This window comes from Microtus pennsylvanicus, chromosome 1 (assembly GCF_037038515.1).
Source record: "Microtus pennsylvanicus isolate mMicPen1 chromosome 1, mMicPen1.hap1, whole genome shotgun sequence".
Lineage (NCBI taxonomy): Eukaryota > Metazoa > Chordata > Mammalia > Rodentia > Cricetidae > Microtus > Microtus pennsylvanicus.
Window position 1 is genome coordinate 28,280,854 of NC_134579.1, and position 12,588 is coordinate 28,293,441.

Genomic DNA, 12,588 nt, shown 5'->3' on the forward strand with positions numbered 1-12,588 from the left:
CCTAATGTTTCAGAAAGAATCCCTGAGATTTAGACATTACACCCAAGAATGAATATTCAAAACACCCAAGTTACTACTAGGTAAGGTGAGGAATAAAATAATGTTCTTTTCAGATCACCAATAGGCCTAGCTCTATCCTTTAAAATAAATAACAACAAACACAGACAAAAGTCCCAATCTCTGGCTTCTTTTCAAAGACACCCTGGGCATCCCTCCTGTTTGTTTGTCATTGAAACTCACATCTCAGGCCACGTGAGACTCAGAGGCTGGGGACAGCCCAGTTGGCAGAGGGCTTGTTTAGCTCACACAGAGCCCTGGGTTTGATCCCCAGAACTGCTTAACAAACATGGTGACACACACCTGTAACATCAAGAGCTGAAGGCAGTGGGCCCAACGTTCAGCCATGAAAACATCCCAAGGCACACAGTGAGTGGGCTTGATGCCAGCAAGGGAGATATAAAAACCTGTCAATAATAATAACAAGGCACACCCCCTGTCAGCAGAGGGAATTCCAAAATAAATCACACAGAACACTGCATTTCCCCTTCCCTGTGACTGGATCAAACAGAGCCAATAAATTAAGTCAGGAAGATGAAAAGAAGTGAACTAGGAGGAAACGTTTGGGATAGGAGCTGGGCATCTATTGCAGTACCCCAAAACCCAGCAGTTACCCTTGGAATTCAGCAGATGCATACCCCAGGATCAATGAAAGGGCACTGGACATTACTGCAGTACCCCAAACCCAGCAGTTACCCTTGTAACTCAGCAGACGCATGCCCCAGGATCAATGAAGGGGAAAGGGAAGAAATGATCTGAAGTCATGGCTACTGTTTCAATTGATCTTGGATGCAGCCTGCTCAACACTAAACGCCCAGTGTTTAAGGAATCCTTAAATGACTCTTTTGTTTCCAGCAACCGAACCTGTCCTGTCTGGTAGAAGCTTAGACTATGGCTGGCGCATACCTCAGTCACATGCTCTGTTGGATCTCCACCCTTGTATAAACCAGGCGGGGAGAGGGGGGACGTGTCTGTTGTAACACTCGAGAAGTAGAGGCAGGGATTAGAAGTTCAAGGCAATCTTCAGCTACAAAGCAAACTCAAGGCCAGCTCAGGCTGTGCGCTATCCTATCTCCAAAGAAAAGAACTCTAGACTGACTCTTTTTCCTGAGAGTCTAGGACCTTCCAACATCTTAAAGGAAAGTTGAAAGCGGAGGTGTCAGACTGTCTGAGCCGAATCCCTAGCAAACAGGGGAAGGACAGTTGACTAAAACCTCTATGCTGGCTTCCTGTCACCACCAACCTGCCTCTCAGCTAAGCTACTGATCTGCTGGAAGCGTACCTGAGCGGTAGAAAAGTGTGGTTGCTTTATGGCCTCCAGAGAACAGGAGGGGAGTGGGTAATGGAATGATCACCTCCTTTCTTCACTTTCTTTTAGCACTTCAAAGACCATCAATTTGGTCAGCCCCAAATTTTAGACTTTAAAAATCAGTTGACGGATCTATGTGACTTTGGACTTTAAAAAAAAAATCCTCTAGAACCTTTTACTTTTCTTTTTCAGGAAATGGCAGCTGAGGGGTGTCTTAGGGTTTCTGTTGCTGCGATGATCACCATGACCAAAAGCAACTTTGGGGGAAGAAAGATTTATTCAGCTTACAACTCCCAGGGCACACTCCATCACTGGGGAAAGTCAGGGCAGGAACCCAGAGGCAGGGACAGAAGCAGAAGCCATGGAGGAGCGCTGCTTGCTGGCTTATTTCTTTGTAGCTTACTCAACTTGCTTTCTTACCCAACTCAGGAGCGACCATCTGCCAAAGATGACACCACCCACAGTGGATGCGGCCCTCCCACACCAAATCATTAGTCAAGAACTGCTCAGGAGACTTAACTGCAGGCCAATTGTATGCAGGCACTTTCCCAACTGGGAAATGCCCTCCCTGAATGACTCTAGTTTGTGTCAAGTTGACATAAAACCAACCAACACAGTAGGGGACACCAGCAATAGAGAAGTCAGTAAGTATGTCGGCTGTCAGACTCGGGGATTCCTGCAGGACTCTCCATTCAGAGAAAGCTGATGGAAACCAATGCCAGCAGAAAATGACTCGGTTCTGTTCACGCAAGGTTTGGGGGCGTTTGATTGCTTGCTGGATTGTGCTTTTGTTTTGAGACCAGGTCTCTACCCCAAGGCCATCAAAAAGTAACCCTGAACTGACTATCTAGCCCCACCTCCCAAACCCTGGAACTGCAGGTGAATGCTGCTGGATGGTGTGAATGCTGCTGGATGGTGTGAATGCTGCTGGATGGTGTGAATGCTGCTGGATGGTGTGAATGCTGCTGTATGGTGTGAATGCTGCTGTATGGTGTGAATGCTGCCGTATGGTGCGAATGCTGCTGTATGGTGTGAATGCTGCTGTATGGTGTGAATGCTGCTGGATGGTGTGAATGCTGCTGGATGGTGTGAATGCTGCTGGATGGTGTGAATGCTGCTGTATGGTGTGAATGCTGCTGTATGGTGTGAATGCTGCCGTATGGTGCGAATGCTGCTGTATGGTGTGAATGCTGCTGGATGGTGTGAATGCTGCTGGATGGTGTGAATGCTGCTGTATGGTGTGAATGCTGCTGTATGGTGTTAGAGACTGACCGCAGGACCTTGTGCATGCTAGGCGAGCACTCTGCCAACTGAGCTAACTTTAAGAACTAACTTCTTAGCCAGGCATGATGGTTCACTCCTATAATCCCAATTTAGGAGGCCGAGGGAGGTGGGCTATTGAAGATTCACATGAGGAACTTAGATTTAAAATCATTAATTTTTCCCAGATATGATTGTACACACCTAAAATCCCAGCATTTGGGGCCTAAGACAGAAGGATCAAGGCTAGGATTGAAGGCTAGCCTGGACCAACAGTGTCACCAACAATAAACAGAAACTGAATCCTACAATAATAATGAGTGCCATGTTCTGTAGAAAGGGGCAGGCACTCACATGGCCCCCTTCCTGATCTTTCTTCTATGCATTGCTTGTCTAAGAAGCAGAGAGATGAGGCACCAGAGGGCAGGAAAGTCTCCCATCCTGCGCAGAACCAACATGAGGAAAGGACAGATGCTCAGAGGCACTCACTCCATAAGACCGGGACAGACTTGCCAATGAGCGGCCGAGCTACTTCTCCGTCTCTGCTCCGGGGAAGAGAAAGTCATAACACACGAGTTCTGACGTTGACCGAGTCCTGCTTTACGCACACCCACATAAAAACAGTGATACACGGGGGAACTGCAAGTACAATACAGGCTGTGATCAGAGGTGCCGAGGGGCCGACACACAGAAGCTCGTAGGCGACCAAGGAAGACGACACTGCCAGCACACTCAGGAATAGGTCTGTGGATGTAAGTGTGCATATATACAAATGTGTGTGAGGATAAATGTGTCAGGTCCAGACGTGTGTGGGAATGTATTTATATACATGGAGAGAAAATTATAAAACAGAGAAAATGTAAACACTGGAAGAGTAAGGTGGATAGTATATGCCTTATTTTAATAAGATATCAGAGGTTACGTAATTTATAAAGAACAGACTCTATTGTCTCATAATTCAGGAGACCATGTCGTAGATCCCATGTCCAGGCACCAGAATACTTAGTGTTCTGCATCTCCCATAGTGAAGAACATGACGTCGCTGGCATGGCAGGATACAGAAGGGAAAGAGAGTTCAACGCTGTGAACTTGACACCATTCTCCAAGCAGAAGCCTTCACGAGCTAGCAACTCTCAAAGCTCCAATCTGTCACTAGGGTAACACCTCAATAATGGGGGGTTCTCTAAAACCATAGCAACAGAAGCAGCTTCTATGCCATCCTTGGGAGGACTCTTGTGGACGCTTAAAATGACGACACACAGCCAGTTATGAGTAAGGAAGATTATCTGTAAACTGGGCTGGGAAGACAGCTTGGTCAGTAGTGCTTATACTGATAGACCCAAGTTCAGTCCTCAGAGCCTGGGCAACAGAGCCAGGCATGGTGACATGTCCTTTGAATGCCAGTGTGGGGGAGGCAGAGACAGGAGGATGCACAGAGATCCCTGACCGGCCGGCCTAACCTATTCGACAGGCTACAGGCTAGTAAATAGATCCTCTCAAACCTGATAGAGTCAATCCCGGGAACCCACATCGTGGAAGGAGAGAACTGATTTCTGCAAGCTGTCTTCTGACCTACACATACACGTGGTGTGTCTCCTTACACACCCACACACACACACATTCACACAAACAAGGTAGACGAAAGGACACTCTGTTGTCCCACCCACACGCACACACGCATGCGTGCACACACACACACACACACACACACACACACACACACACAAAGATCTTTACGTATGAGCCGTCACTGGGAGACGCACTGACAGAGAGATGCTGAGGTGTGTAGGCAGCACAGCCAGCGACATGAGAAACAGGATACTGAACCGACTCTAGGGTAATGGGTTAGCTGAGCGACGGTGTACAAGAGAGACCTTTTACACTTTTACATCTTGAACCATGTGGCTATATCACCTTCTTGAAGTATAAATAAACAAAACTACTTTGAAAACTATTGAAAAATAGAGCAAGAAGGCATTTGGGGGGTTGTTTCAGCCAGAGAAACACAAGAAGCAGGATAAGAACCACCTGGCAGGGTGTTGCCCGCAAGTGACCCCGTCACTGAGCTGGGCAATCTAATTGTTTAGAAAGGATTCATTCCAGACAAGTAAAGCTCCAGGCTTGGAAAGGCATGTTCTATCAGGTTTCTACATAATTGGATAGAACTCACTCATAAAATAAATTACGTAATTTCCTTACAACAGACAATTCCCCATAGCCTTGGTCCCCAAGAGGAATCTCCGCTGCTAAGACTTACCCAGGTGACACCTGCCCTCTATCTGCCCTGGCCACACCTGCTGTGGGTTGTTGGAAACACCTCCTCCACAGGAAACCCTGCTCCGTGGGACAGGCTGAATCTCAACAGCACTTCAGCCACCCAGCTTGAAGAGACACAAGTCATTCCATGGAGAGACACTGAAGAGAGTAAGTAACTGTAAGCAGTGTTCCAAAGAACGTTCAAGAACAATCAAGACAATCCCAACGGCCAGTCCAGAAGCAAATTTCACTGCCCAACCCAAGCTCCTGGTTGAGCTCTGGGGGCAAAGCACCTGACCTTAAGTGACAAGAGAAAGGCTGAAGAGCAGAGATTGTAGCTCAGATTGTAGCACTTGGTTAACACATGCAAGGTGCTGAATTCAATTCCCTGCACCAGACAGACAGACAGACAGACAGACAAGGTGATGCTGCTTCAGAAGACAGACCGGAGAAGAGTTCATCTGGCTTTCCAGCAGTCAGAGCCCCAGGCAGGAAACCTCTAAGCATCTCTCTCTGCACTCTTTGCCTCTTCCTATCTCTCTGTGCACTTGCCCCCCAACTCTCTTCCTCCTTCCCTCCCCACCTTTGTCCCCCACTCTCTCTCTCTGAAACACACAGCTACACTCAGAGCCACCCCATGGCTCCAGCCACAGCCTCCAGTGTCTCCTGCAACGTTCCCCTGGGCACACAGTTGATGCGATACCTGGACGTTGTACCTAGAAGCTGTCACATACACCAAGCATCGGACACATAATTGGTGCTTCTGTTTGGAAAAGGGGCAAGCAGACAATGCAAGGGCAAGCCACTGGCTGACAAAAGAGGGTCTGTCAGGAAGCAATGTCTCTAAAGGCCGCAGAGAGCTTGCGGTCCAGTGGGGCTGATTCACCCCATCTCCCGGCCTGCCATGTGTCTGCAGTAGCCAAAGCACACTCAAGAGAGCGTAGCATATAAGAGAGCCACTTCAACAAGGATGGGTGGCAGCGAAGAAGAAAGAGAAAAAAAAAACACTGCCACGAGAAACCAGGACTTCTGGCCAGCCCTCCACAGACCTGGGTCAATCACTTAGCTTCTGGACCCGATTTCTAACCTAGGAAATGAAAATACTGAAATCTACCTGAGGAGGTCAAGGTTGAAAGAGCCCAAAGCAGCACCTGGTGCAGCAGACTCTTGGCCAGAAGGCTCAGCTCCTCCGCTAATATGCATGGTACTCAGAACATAAATCTTGTCTTAGGGGATCTGAAGAGGAGGCTCCGTGACCTAAAGCACTTGATGCTCTTACAGAGGACCTGGGTTCCCAGCACCACACGGTGGCTCACCACCATCTGTAACTTCAGTTCACGGGGATCTGAAGCCCTCTTCCGAATTCCATGGGCACCAGGCATGCACGTGATGAACAGACACATACAGGCCAAACACTCATCCCGATAAAATAAAATTAAAAACCTTAGGAAAAGACACTGACTTTATTTTTATAAATCTATGAGTTAAACAGCCTCCCAAATATTAGCATACTGAAGCACTTTTTAAAATTTGCATATATGTGTATGTAGTATGTGTACGTGTGTGCATGTATGTGTGCGCACATGCGTGCCCGTGTGGATGAGTATTCATACTTGTGTGTGAAAGCCAAAGAATAATGTCAGGAATCTTCCACGACCATCACTCTCCAGCCAGCACACCTGCCCCAGGGTCACCTGGGTACTAGAGATCTAAGCTCCAGTCCCTAACACTCAGGAGCACTGGAGTAGGCTGGGCCTTTAGCTCCACTTGGATTAATGTCCTTAAACCACACAGGAGAGACAGACAGAAGGGGAGACAGCAGTTCTGTGAGGAAGGGACAGATGGGAATGTTGCACTGCAAGCCAAGGACCACAAGGAAGCCATCTCAGGTTGTAAGGAACGTAAGAGGAGCCCTGCAGAGCCCAAGAAAGAACCAGCCTGGCTAACACTTGGAGGACCACCGGGTGTCCAGCACTGCATTAACAACATCTGGTGTAGCCTCCAGTGTGGCACCGGCTATCCTCAGCCCAGGAAGCAGACGCCTCTTCACTCCCCGCTCTACCTCCACGGGAAATTTCCTGACTGGCTTCGGGAAGGGAACTTTTACAAGGAGAGCTAACAAGAAGCGTCCCAGGAAAGTCAACCTCCTGCAGCAAACCTCTGCAGGAGAAGGAGAAACAGGACTGTTGGGGGCAGCTACCACTGTGAGTTAGTCGTGGAAGAAGACACGGCTCAAGAATGTCTGGAAGACAAACGAAGGTCTGAACCATCCCCTTACACACTCACACACGTGTGCACACACACTGAAGAGGATGCCTTGCACTCTCACAGTCCCTTCCACAGTCCCCTCAATGCTGGTGACAATATTTGGTCAGAAGAGGACTACAATAAAGGGAGGTCTGGAATTTGATGCACCTGCTCTCTCTGCACACCACAGGCTAATCAAGATGGAAGGAAAGGGGGAGAAGCTTGCTTTGCTCACTTTTCTCTGCACAGACAGACGGAATAAAAAGGATCCTTGGTTCTGAGCTATTCAACCAAAGCCCTGTGATCTTCCACCTCTACCTGGGATCTCCCATCAACATCGAGCCGACAGGCCATGAGGATCAACAAATCCATGACTCACCTCTGATCAGAGGGGAAAAGAGATGTATTTACTTGGCTATGTGGGTCCAATGGGCTGAAGAGCTTGGAACAAAACTGAAGGCAGGGCCAGCCATCTTGTTTATTCTTCTCTCTCCTTCCCCCCTAACCCCCTCCCCCTTCCATCAATTCCAGTTTCACCTAGCAGATCTGAGAGTTCCGAGGAAAGTTCCAGGGTCAAGGAATTCAATTGTGGAATTGATGACTCAACAGCCCCAGTTCTAGTAAGGTTACCAAACCAGTCTGCCGGGTGACGCACCTCAGAAAACAGCAAAGAGGTAAACACCAGACAGCACAGTCTCCGCAGAAAGAAGGCAGACTGCTGCCACCACACACCCACCAAAGTCCCCTTACCTACCACCCCAAATCTAGGGCAGAACCTGCAGCCTCGTCCAGGAAGCTGTCCTAAGTATGGGCCCACGGACACATACTACATACATATACATGCAATTATAAAAGCCCCACCCCAACTGTGCTCAGGGCTTTCCTTACACTGGGCACACAGAGAGGCCGTTGGACACAGGGAGAGTCCAAGTTCACGAACTTGTGTCAGAACAAAGGCTCTTTGCTTTTACATACAAGACTGGGTCTGCTTGTTGGTTTTTGGGGGACTCCGCAGATCTGAATATAACACACACAGGCATACAAAGCACACACAAAGACATCATGAAATAATACACACAGACATATAGAACATACACAAAGACATCAGGGAATAACACACACGTATACAGAACACACACAAAGACGTCATGGAATAGCGCACACAGGCATATAGAACATACACAAAGACATCATAGAGCAAGGCTCAGGAGTCCTGGGAGCTTTCACTGGTGAGATCTCCTCACTTCTGTGCTTACTGCGTGGACAAGAATGCTGAGCACTGAAAATGACCCAAAATCACAAAAGCAGTTTCCACCTAGCTTTCTGTCGCAGGAAGGCACTCCCTGCACCACCCCATGAGTCTGTGGTGAACATTCAGGTCGAACAGGAAGCCTCGTCACAGCTCCTGACCAACCAACCCCATCGAGTCTTCAGAGACAAAATGAAGCATGAAAGGGGCCTCAAGACCTGTAGCCTGCGTGGAGCAACAGTGCGGTCTCAACACCCGCGTTCTGGGAGGAGGGCAATCGAACAAACTATGCTTAACGTTAACGTTTTACTACTTAGCTTTGAAAGCGAGCCTAGACCCAATTCCTACTCCCCCCCCCCCCCGGCTCATCCATGGACAAAACACACCCAGGTACACACCCAGGCAGTTTGGTTAGTGTGAACACACCTTCTGAAGGATCAACTCACAATAAAGGGATCTGCCCCAGGCCCCAGCCTGAGAAAGTGGGATGGGCTGCGCGGAAGTGTGTCCCTTGTGTCCCTTCACAGACGTCACGTGTGTCGAGTCTTTGCTCTTACACTCTCCGTGCTACCTGAATTGCTGCATGCCTCCTCGCTGTCTGTTTCCTTCACACCAAGCTTCTTAAAGGCTCCATTAGAGACATCGGTACAGGGTGAGCTCAGCATCCAAGACACACGGCTTTCCCAGGGCACAGGCGGAGCTGGGTCACAGATCCCTCCGTGGAAAAACTTACTTGGCCCAGAATACCAGACACGTGGAATTTTTTTAACTTTCATATGAGGGATGAACTAAGGCCCCTCCCAATTCCAAAATCCTAGCATTGATTCCCTAGGATGAGCCTTCCAGATGGCCAAGGCAAGGCCTGGGACCGGCCACGCCCCTTCTCTCAGCATATGTCCACGACTCTAACAGCTATCAGTTTCAGGAAGATAAAAGATCGCTCTCTCCTTCTGATCCCTCCACAACCTACTGAGAGCAGAAACCTGAATCTTCCAAAGGAAGCCTGGCACCTCTCCAAGACAGGTCGGTGTGGCTTTGACAATTAGCGTGTCCGCTGCCCTAACTTGCTAAGGGAGTTACAGGTTTGTGCTTGCCTACAGATGCACGGTGGAGCGCCCATGACGGTGGTGAACCAAAGTTCCCCACGAGCTCCATCTTCAGGCAAAGGAGGTCTGATTTCAGCTTCCAAGAAAGCGTGGGTATATCACTGAGGAGCAAAGAATCTAAGCCTTGGGGTGACTCCTACCACACGTTATCTAAGCGGGAGACTCAGAGAGGTTCAGTTCTCACCTGGCCATTTCAGAGGCCACCATGAGAGCAATGCCCATTCCCTCAGCTCACCAGGCCCAGATTACAAAGTTGGGAGCTAGGAGACAGCTCAGTGGACAAGCGTGAGGACCCGAGTTCAGATCCCAAGCACCCGAGTAAAAGCTGGCTATGGGAACCCGTGTCAAAGGACATGCAATACCTTCCTCTGGCATCCAGATATGCAGACACATGAGCACACACACACACACAGGTGCACACACATACATACACACAGGTACACGTACACACATGTACACATGTGCACATATACACACATATAGGTGCACACACACATACACACATACAGGTGCACACAGGTACACGTACACACATGTACACATGTGCACATATACACACATACAGGTGCACACACACATACACACATACAGGTGCACACATACAGGTGCACACACATACATACACACAGGTACACGTACACACATGTACACATGTGCACATATACACACATACAGGTGCACACACACATACACACATACAGGTGGACACATACAGGTGCACACACATACATACACACATACAGGTGCACACACATACATACACACAGGTACACATACACACATGTACATACACATGTGCACATATACACACATACAGGTGCGCGCACACACACACATTGGAACTGAAGCTCCTACTCTATTCCCACTATAAGGCATAGGCTGTCCTCTAACTTACCCTCCCACTGCCTTAGTCTACAAAGTGCCAGTATCTATCAGTCTGGTTTATTCTTAAGACTTATTATTTTGTGTGTATGGCACTTTGCATGCATGTGGTGTCCAGGGAGACCTGAAAAAGGCTTCAGAGCTCCTAAAACTGGAGCTAAGAGCCACCACGGGGGTTCTGGGAATCAAACCGCAGTCCTCTGGAAGAGTCGACCTTGCTCTTAACCACAAAGCTCTTCTCTAGCCCTGGGATCTACCAGCTTGGAGAAAAAAATGCAACACAAAAACTTCCATGGCCACAAAACCTCTTACAGTGGCAGCTGGCTCAAGGAGTAGAATGGAGGGAAGTTCCCATGGGAGCGTCCCCGGGTGCACAGCGGATGACGTCCTCAGTGGAAGGAGCAATGCCAAAACCCAGCTTGTTTCCCCTAGGTTCAGATCCTGCGTGATCCCTTTCTTCTTCGGGTGTTAAAGCAACCCGAGTTAGCCCACATTTTGCTGCTTCCAAACTTGCTAATAACTCTTCAGTTCCGAGTTAAAGAAAAAAAAGTCTAGAAGACCCTGACCTGTCTCCCCAGCAGCTAAGACCTTGCCGCTGTGGTCGTCTTTCTGGAACAGTAGATACTCTTCCCCGACACAGCAAGACCGGAAGGAGCCCTTTTAAAGAAATTAACAAGTTTCTACACATGTTTACCAGCCTCCCACAGCCCTGCACTGGCCCTCAGAGCACTACAAATAAAGATGGGATCATCATCGTGTGGGGAGCTGAGCTGTAAAAGACTGGAAGTGGGCACAGGCTGAGGACTGCGCCGGGTGCGGAGCTGAGGGTAAACCAGGGTAAAACCCCCACCACTGAACCACGCTCCTTTTCTTGTCTGGGGCTGAAAGTGGCTCAGAAGTAAAGCATACGACCCCGGGGTCCAACCCTGGTGTTTAAAAAGAAGTCAATTTTCTTGTCTATAAAATAGAGATCATGAAATCTACTTTGCAGTATTAACATACAGAACCCTGATAGCCATGAAATAGCTATAGGCAAGGGGTAATATTAGCAGGGATATCAGAACCAAGACTAGCGTAAGTGGTAAAAGAAGGAGACAAAGGCCAACTAAATTCTAAAACTAAATGTCCTGGCAACTGGAGACTTACAGAGTAAAGAGGAATGAATAAAAACATATATTCTAAGGGCCCATGAATTGGGGCCATTCACAAACAGTGGGAATTCTTGACCCAACATGATTGCTTCAATCAAGCCCACTCGGAAGCCTCGGAATGAGGACAGCACAAGCTGAGAGAAGAATTCATGAAGGAGGAGGTGAAGAAAGCCATCAGTGAGTCAGCATCCCCTCGCCATGCGTGTAAAACTTAAGACTTCTGAGCAGGAAGATCTTCAGTGGCCACTCCAGCTCCTCCATAAAGCTGGTGACTGCTCACGAGAAAAGATGTGGATTCGCTCTCAGCCCCGCAGCCTGCTGCACACAGAGCTCTGATTACAGCCCAGGCACTGATGGTGACAGTCCAGCTCAAGGTTTCCTGCCCCGTCCAACTACCTCCCTTCCCAGCAGGCACCAGGCAGGGCTCAGTTACCTTCCAGTTCAGAACCCACTCCCGTTCCCTCCATGGTACTCTCTCCAAACTCATTCTTGCTTGTTCTCTCTTCTCTCTCCTCTCTCTCTCTTTCTCTCTTCTTTCCCCTACACACACATAAGCATGCATACATCTTTTCTTTTACTTTTTTTTAAGTTTTTTTTAATATTTATTTATTATGTATACAATATTCTGTCTGTTTGTATGCCTGCAGGCCAGAAGAGGGCACCAGACCCCATTACAGATGGTTATGAGCCACCATGCTGGGAATTGAACTCAGGACCTTTGGAAGAGCAGGCAATGCTCTTAACCACTGAGCCATCTCTCCAGCCCCTCTCCTTTTACTTTTAAAATTTTGTGAGGAAGTGCTTACAGCATAAACTTCATCACTTCAGCCGTTTCCAGTACCCGATAATCCGGAATTCAAGAGGCTAAGGCAAGAGGATCTCAAGTTTGAGGACAGGCTGGACTGTATATGAAGTGCCAGACCAGGCAGGACTGACGTGGGAGGTGATGTATGCTGTGAATATGTTTTATTGCTGTTGGTTAATAAAGAAGCTGCTTTGGGCCAATGGCTTAACAGAGTAAAGCCAGGCTGAAAAAGATATAGCGAGAGTAGGAGGAGTCACCTGCAGCCA

The 12,588-nt window shown here is 48.4% G+C and overlaps 1 protein-coding gene across 1 annotated transcript in view; it reads right to left on the reverse strand.

Moving 5' to 3' along the window:
* The window catches only part of Tiam1 (TIAM Rac1 associated GEF 1), a 357,642-nt gene that overhangs the window by 302,040 nt on the left and 43,014 nt on the right, over nt 1–12,588 (reverse strand). The window lies entirely within an intron of this gene.